The sequence below is a fragment of the Octopus bimaculoides genome, chromosome 4 (genome assembly GCF_046866305.1).
Source record: "Octopus bimaculoides isolate indiv1 chromosome 4, ASM4686630v1, whole genome shotgun sequence".
NCBI classification, from domain to species: domain Eukaryota; kingdom Metazoa; phylum Mollusca; class Cephalopoda; order Octopoda; family Octopodidae; genus Octopus; species Octopus bimaculoides.
The window spans coordinates 22503159-22510337 of record NC_142931.1 but is presented as its reverse complement, the minus strand read 5'-3'; the positions used below and the strand labels follow the sequence as shown (position 1 = coordinate 22510337).

General features: G+C 36.2%; 1 long non-coding RNA gene across 5 annotated transcripts in view; it reads right to left on the bottom strand.

Moving 5' to 3' along the window:
* Positions 1–5553: 5553 nt before the first annotated feature.
* The window catches only part of LOC149135982 (uncharacterized), a 44898-nt gene continuing 43272 nt past the window's right edge, over positions 5554–7179 (bottom strand). For all 5 annotated transcript variants that reach the window (XR_016241416.1, XR_016241417.1, XR_016241419.1 and 2 more), the window contains one exon: positions 5554–5918. This is a non-coding gene — a long non-coding RNA (uncharacterized LOC149135982). The remainder of the gene's footprint in view (positions 5919–7179) is intronic.

Below are 7179 nucleotides of genomic sequence, written 5' to 3'. Positions count from 1 at the left end.
TGATCGGCACCCACGCCACCCCCTGCGATGCCAACACCAGCACCAAAAGCAGTAGCCCCTACTCCAGCAGCGATAACACCACCGACGGTACCAGAGGAAACGGTAGCAGTGGCAGCAACAGCAGCAGCAACAGCACCAATAATAGCAGCATCTACAACAGCAACAGACACAACGGAAACGGTAGCAGCAACAACAGCACCAACAGCAGCAGCACTTACAACAGCAACAGGCACAACGATAGCAACAACAGGCGTAATGACATCCCGTGCCCACAGAAGCACGTGGGATACACTGGGAACTCTCTCAAGCAACGTATTTCCAATCATCTGCCCTCCTTCAGAGCCCCGAAAAGGAGATACTTGACATCACTGGCTAGCTATATCTGGCAATCATGAGACGAGGAGATCCCATACTCGATTGCATGGAAAACATTTGAGAACACAGACCCCTACATAAACGGGTCGAAATGGCACAAGTTATGCATTGCTGAGCGCACGAGGATCCTTAAAGACTCGCTCGTGCCAGGGGAACATCCTGAACTTCAGAACAGAGATTTTCGAACCATGTCTGCATTTTAGAAAATTCCTGCTAGCCTTTTGGAATCTGCATGGCGGCACCGCAGCCGGAAACCAATAGCCAAAGCCTAAGGGAGACAATCGTTTACCTTCGTGGTGCTTTGGTGACCTTAAGATGAACGCAAGATGGCAGCACAGCCGAAGATCGATGGACAATGACAAAAGGTGATAATTACCTAAGATTTTCCCCTTGAAAGCGAGGCTTTTCCTCCTCCATATTTTAAAGAGGTCACAGGCCAGCAGCATTTGGGGTCTGAAGAGAAGCCCAGGGTAACCCCATAAATTGGCGTACTCCACGATAATATTTACATCTTACAGTGTGTTTCTCCTCCGGATTTATGTATTTCTACAAACACGATATATATATATATATATTATATATATATATATATATATATATATATATATATATATATATATATATATATATATATATATATATATACAATATATATATACAAACATATGTATCTATGTGTATATGTATATAGGTGTATATATATATATGTATATATGTATATATCTATCCATATATAAATATATGCATACATACATATTAAATATACAAATACACACACACACACACACACACACACACATACACACACACATACACATATATATTATGTTTACATAACGAGAATTTCAAACAACAGAATTTGACCCAATCAATAGACGTTAAGACGATATTACACAACGCCAAGTAATAGTCATAGTGGCCACATCTCAATTGCCGAGACAGATATAATGAAAGACAGTCGCACACATACACACAGAAAAATTACTATCTTTCAGTGTTTCTCCAAATATAATGTAAATCACTTGAGTCAAACACTTAAAAAATAATAATGAAATGAAAGCGAATTGATATCGTAGTAATTATTAACTATTTTTCAGTTATAAAATAAATTTTATCACTAACAAGAATAAATGGGAAATTGACAGATTTAAGTGAGATAACTTTTGTAGCTATTAGTAAGAGACATTTTAAACTATTAACTATACCTAACATTTGCAAATTTGTCAATTTACCAACACGGAATGGAAGTCGAACAAATAAATCAAAGATATAGATATACAGAAATATTTTCATTTACTGAAAACATACGTAGTTTTTCTGCGCTATAAAGCTTTGTGAATATTGTTTCAACATTTTTTTGCCATTTCGGTGAGAGCACTGAACCTAGAGGTTCAAGTTTTGTTAATACCCATGAGGCCAAGAAAAAGCAGTTCATAGTTCCATAAACAAAGTAAGTAGGTAAGCTAGTTTTTAAATTGAGTGTATTGTAATCAACATTTAAATCTTTTGATACCAACCTATTTTCGACGGTCCTTAGTTTTGTGATACAAATTTGTTTTGAAAATATCTAAACATGGTATAGTATAGAAAGAAAGATAACAAGATAACGCCGTTAGTGTGAGTTGTTAGGAAGGTGAAGAAGGAGGATGAAATATTGTAACTGAATAGATCAAAGGAAATTTAGAGAAGTTAAAAGAAATTAAAAGCGATTAAGAACAAGACAAGAGAAGGCGAATTGGACTTTTTTTAAGCAATCTAAAAAAAAAACGCTTAAAGAAACAGTTGCTTAAAGAAATTTTCGCTTTCTTTTTAAAGCTTAATATAAACTTCATAAACTTCACACATTATTTAAACATGTTCCATCAAAATGTTTTAATTTCTGCTCTGAATACCAGCTTATTAACAAAATAATTTTACAAAATTTTTCATTATTTTCTAATTTTCTTCAAATAGAGATGGGTACCTCAACAGAAATATGGTAAAAAAAAAATTGCACAACAAATACCACTACACCCAGAAAGGAGAGAAACTAAAGCAATTTGAAGTATGTTTTGAGAATCATTGCTGTGGAAATAAGTTTGGGCCAGACAATATGGCATTGATCTTGAACTCGTGGGCCTCTCAGATAATAAATTCTCGGCAAAATTTGTTCAATAACGTTACTCTGTTGTCGAAATGAAATAATTCATAGTTGGATTGACAATGGTTTTCATTTCCTTCATTTTTTATGATACTTCAGTCAGATGGCATGAGCAGACCTTTGCAGTCCGTCCGATCTTAGTAAGATTGATAAAGTTGAACACTTATAAGCTGACATTGGTAGATAGAGTGTGGAGACGAACGAAATTTTAGAAAATTAATCGTCTTACAAGAAAGAAGTAAGCATATTTATAAATGCGAGGCCTCGGAAATAGATACAGCAGGGCAAACAAGAGGAGAGAATAGTATGCAGCTAGCATATTAGAACCTTGTTAAATTTCTTCCAACCACTTGAAGATTTTTAAGTTTTTACTTCTATTTCTTTTTTTCAAAAAATTTATTTCTGATGTAGTTTTGCATACTGATGCCGAAAATCATATTCATTTTTTTTTTCTAGAAATTAATAATGAAAAAAGTTACAACCAATTAAAATTATATAATTTTAGCTAATCAAAGCGTCGGTTGCCGAATTTATGGGAAGTCGTGACATTTTGTCCCCATGTGAATAGCATACACGAAACCTTTATGTGATCTCTAAACCTGAAAGGAATAACAGACAAAGCTTCCTTAAATTACACCATAAAGTCTAAACGAAATCAAAAAGGACGATACATTGTGTCACAATTTCCACGGATATAATCTTTTATCGAACGCATGACCCTTAAAACACTTATCACAAATCTTATGGCAAGATTGTTTTACAGGGTTTGGTGGTGAAGAAAGAATACCATCAATATTTCTTGCTCTTGAAAAGTTTGACGAAAGTAACATCATTCTACAGACATCAGCAAATCATTCACCGTGTATCTCACAAGAACCTCCTAAATAAATTGTTTACATAATAGCCTCATCTACGTCACAGTTTTCGGTCGAAAGCTTCCTATCAAGATCACTTCGTTGTAACGTGTGCAGTTGGGTCTCTGTCTCATCCACTCTCCATCATCTCAGGTGTTCTCTACACTTTTACTTATCACACCAGAGATTATGCAGTGTAGGTCACACAGAGACCTATGTCGATTTTTCTCTTCTTCCTGTACGACGTAGCTTTTTCCACATAGGTTTCACATACAACATTCCTGTCAAACCTATATTGCCGCCGCTATCATAATCATCATTACTACACTTCATATAATTTCAACATTGGTAATCAATTCTTTCTCTGCTACCACCACCACGCCATTCTTTTAAACTAAGAAAAGAGAAAGTATATTTAATATCGATCTGTGGGACTCAGTAAGTGTTCGATAAAATATCACATCTATTGAATTTAAATGTTATGGACAGCATTCAACAAATGAAAACCACTTGAGCCTACCTCAAGGAAATAAACGGTGCAGTGGCACAATGGGTTGCCTTTTTTGTTTTTTGTTTATTACACACTGTATTGTAGTTTAAGGAAGATTTAGCTGCTAATTCTAGCTGATTGATAGAACACATAAAGATTTCGCGTGTTCTGTTCCCATAGGGGAAAGAGTCACAACTCCTAGTGTATCTGACAATGAAGGCTGCTGAATGGTTAAAATTTCATAATTTTAAATGACAGTAACTTCTTTTTTTTATTATTTCTAGAAGAAAATGAATGCGATTTTCGTCATCAGCCTGCTAAACTACATAAGAAGTATATTTTTTTTAAATAATCTGGTAAAAATTTCAGAAAATTTAATGGGTTGGAAGAAATTTAACAAGATCGGCATACTATTCCCAAACCTGGGAACTGTATACTAGCAACATATCATTCTAATATTTTGTCGAGCATGGTATATAACTGTCTAGCTTTGACGAGCGAAGACCCTTGTTGTGATAGAATGTACCGAGTCATGAGACAGAGTCCATTAGGCAGACGTTGAAATACATTGAAATGAGTTTTTGATAATCAATTTGATGGCTTGCTTTTGTTCTTTATGATGTTAAAGTGCTTAACAGCCACACTGTCTGAGATAAGTTTTACTGAAGCCTTGTGGAAAGTCGATACAGATCAGAGCTGAAGCATTTCTCTCGTTATAAACATGGAATGCAGTTTTTACTGTATTATATGTGTATAAAGCTATGAAAGTTTACCAGAGCTGTGAAGCCTAGCATCTATAGAGACTTTGCCAGTATCAGATGCGTGCTGACATCGATCAAACGGAGCGATGTCGTTTCCTTGATACAAGCAGTGATTGTAACTCTGTGCAGTTAAAAAAAAAATAAGATTGTCATGTTTTCATTAGAAATTAGCTTCAACGTCTTGGTTCATGGCGGCAGTATAGGTTTGACTTAAATTGTCTATGTTGGATGTGGAATCTACGTGCAAAAAGCTAGGTCATACAGGAAGAAGAGCAAAATTGACATAGGTCTCTGTATGACCTACACTCCATCATCTCTGGTGGGATAAATAAAACTGTACAACACCAGAGATGATGTAGAGTGAGTGAGATAGAGACCCAACTGCACACGCTGCAACGAAGTGACCTTGGTAGGAAGCTTTCGACCGAAAACCGTGACGCAGATGAAGCTATTATGTAAACAATTTATTTAGGAGGTTCTTGTGAGGGACATATCCAATGATTTGCTGGAGAATGATGTTACTTTCACCGAACTTTTCACGAGCAAGAAACCGCTGGTGAGTGACATGGGAGAGAAATCCTTGGTAAACCGGGCTATACTGATGTCATTGAACAAAGAGAATGTCATTCAGCATTAGAGAAGGTTATCATTCACCACTGTTCCCATTTCCTTTGAGATAGTAAAAGTGAAAGCAAAATGTCATTAGGTTGCAAGGCGGCGAACGGGCAGAATGGTTAGCGGTTTCGTCCGCCTTTACGTACTGAGCTCAAATTCCCCCGAGGCCGACTTTGCCTTTCATCCCTGTTGAGCCCTAGGGTCGATGTATTCGACTATCCCCCTCGCTCGAACTTGCTGACCTTGTGCCAGAATTTGAAATCAACATGTCAATAATTTGCAGGATGAAGACCTACGTAGAGAGAGAACGACTTGAGGTTTGGAAAACATAACGTTTGTTGGAGGAGAGAAACACTTGAGAGTGAGGAGAAGAACAATCTAAAGGTCAGTGGCCTTTAAAACGACCACAGTGTTTTTGCACTTACCGTTTATATTGTTATTGATGTTGTTGTTTAATTCTAGGTAACACCTAATATAATACTGAAACCTAAACAAGGTTTATTATTCAAAGCGGTTTGACCATCCCGTTTTTATTTTCAAGCAGTACATGTAGAACTACATTATCCGTTGTGCCCTTTCTCTTTCTATGCCGTCTAGATTCATTTGAGATCTATTTGGTTGCTATTTGTAGCTGGTCTAGTAACCGGATTCTGGCTCTGCGATTGGCTCGTGAAGTGCACGTTCTGGTGAGATTGGCAAAAAAGAAAATAATAAGATTATTTAGGAGAGCTTTGAAGCGTTGGAAGCATAGCTAGTAATAAATGTGTAAGTTTTCGCGGCAGAAGTTCTAATTACAGAATCATCCTGGGTGATAATAAGTGGATAGGAAGATTCCGTACAGATGACAAAGATTCTGTTGGCAAATATACTGAAATACCAATAGTAATCTAGAAGATTTTGCAGACAGTGCAGCGCACAAAAACATATTTGCTTTTCGGATGATTACTGTGCAAGATTTACAGCAGCAAGTAATAGCCACACAATTCAGAAAGATGGATGTGTTTTTTCCGGTTAATTATGATGTGTGTTCTTTGTTTCTACTGCTTAACAGAAGCAGCATCTGAAATACTTGGAAATTAAGGAGTTACAGGTTTTGATTGTTAGAAGGATGTGAAGGGGCATATCTAAGAGTATGGCTTCCGTTGCCAGCTCAATTAAGATCACGCCGGTTAGTACGTTAGTGGATGCCCTTCTATGAAGAATGATTGTACAATCTGATTGACGCATACGGCGGATCAGTGATGTTTGTTAAAACCACACGTAAGTATTCTTACTTTACGTAACTATTTTTCCTACTGTCAAAAGGTTACATAACTTTAAGAGAATTCATCTCACGAGTGTTAAGTTACGAAAAATAAATTAATATTATAACATTTCTAAGTAATATTACAATTTACACAAACTTGAATGTTTAGTATTGATACCTTTCATTTATCGATAACTTTGTTATTTCTAGACAGAATTCAGCATAGTAAAGGCTATTTGCCAACATAATGTGGCTGTCCTGGAAGGGACAAATGTTACTGTTGTTTAGCCACAGGAAACATCGTTTCCAGCTGGCTATACGACACAATGTCTGTATCCTTATATTTTCTAACAGGGAGTCCAGCACAAAAATATAAAGACGCAGATATTGTGTCGTATAGCCAGCAGGAAACGATGTTTCCTAGGGTTAAACAACAGTAACATTTGTCTCTTCCAGGACAACCACATTATGTTGGAAAATAGCCTTTACTTTAAAGAACGGTTACTGAATGTCTCTCTTTGAGAGATTTAGAAATAATAATGTTTCTAGAATTCAGTATGTATAAATACATATTTTAAAAATTAAACCAGTGAAGATTATATCTCCCCAGTTATAATAGGGGAAAATTCTATTACGTACGAGCAACTTTAAGGTCAGAACAGCATAGTGTGAACCAAGAATAATAATCATTTCTACAA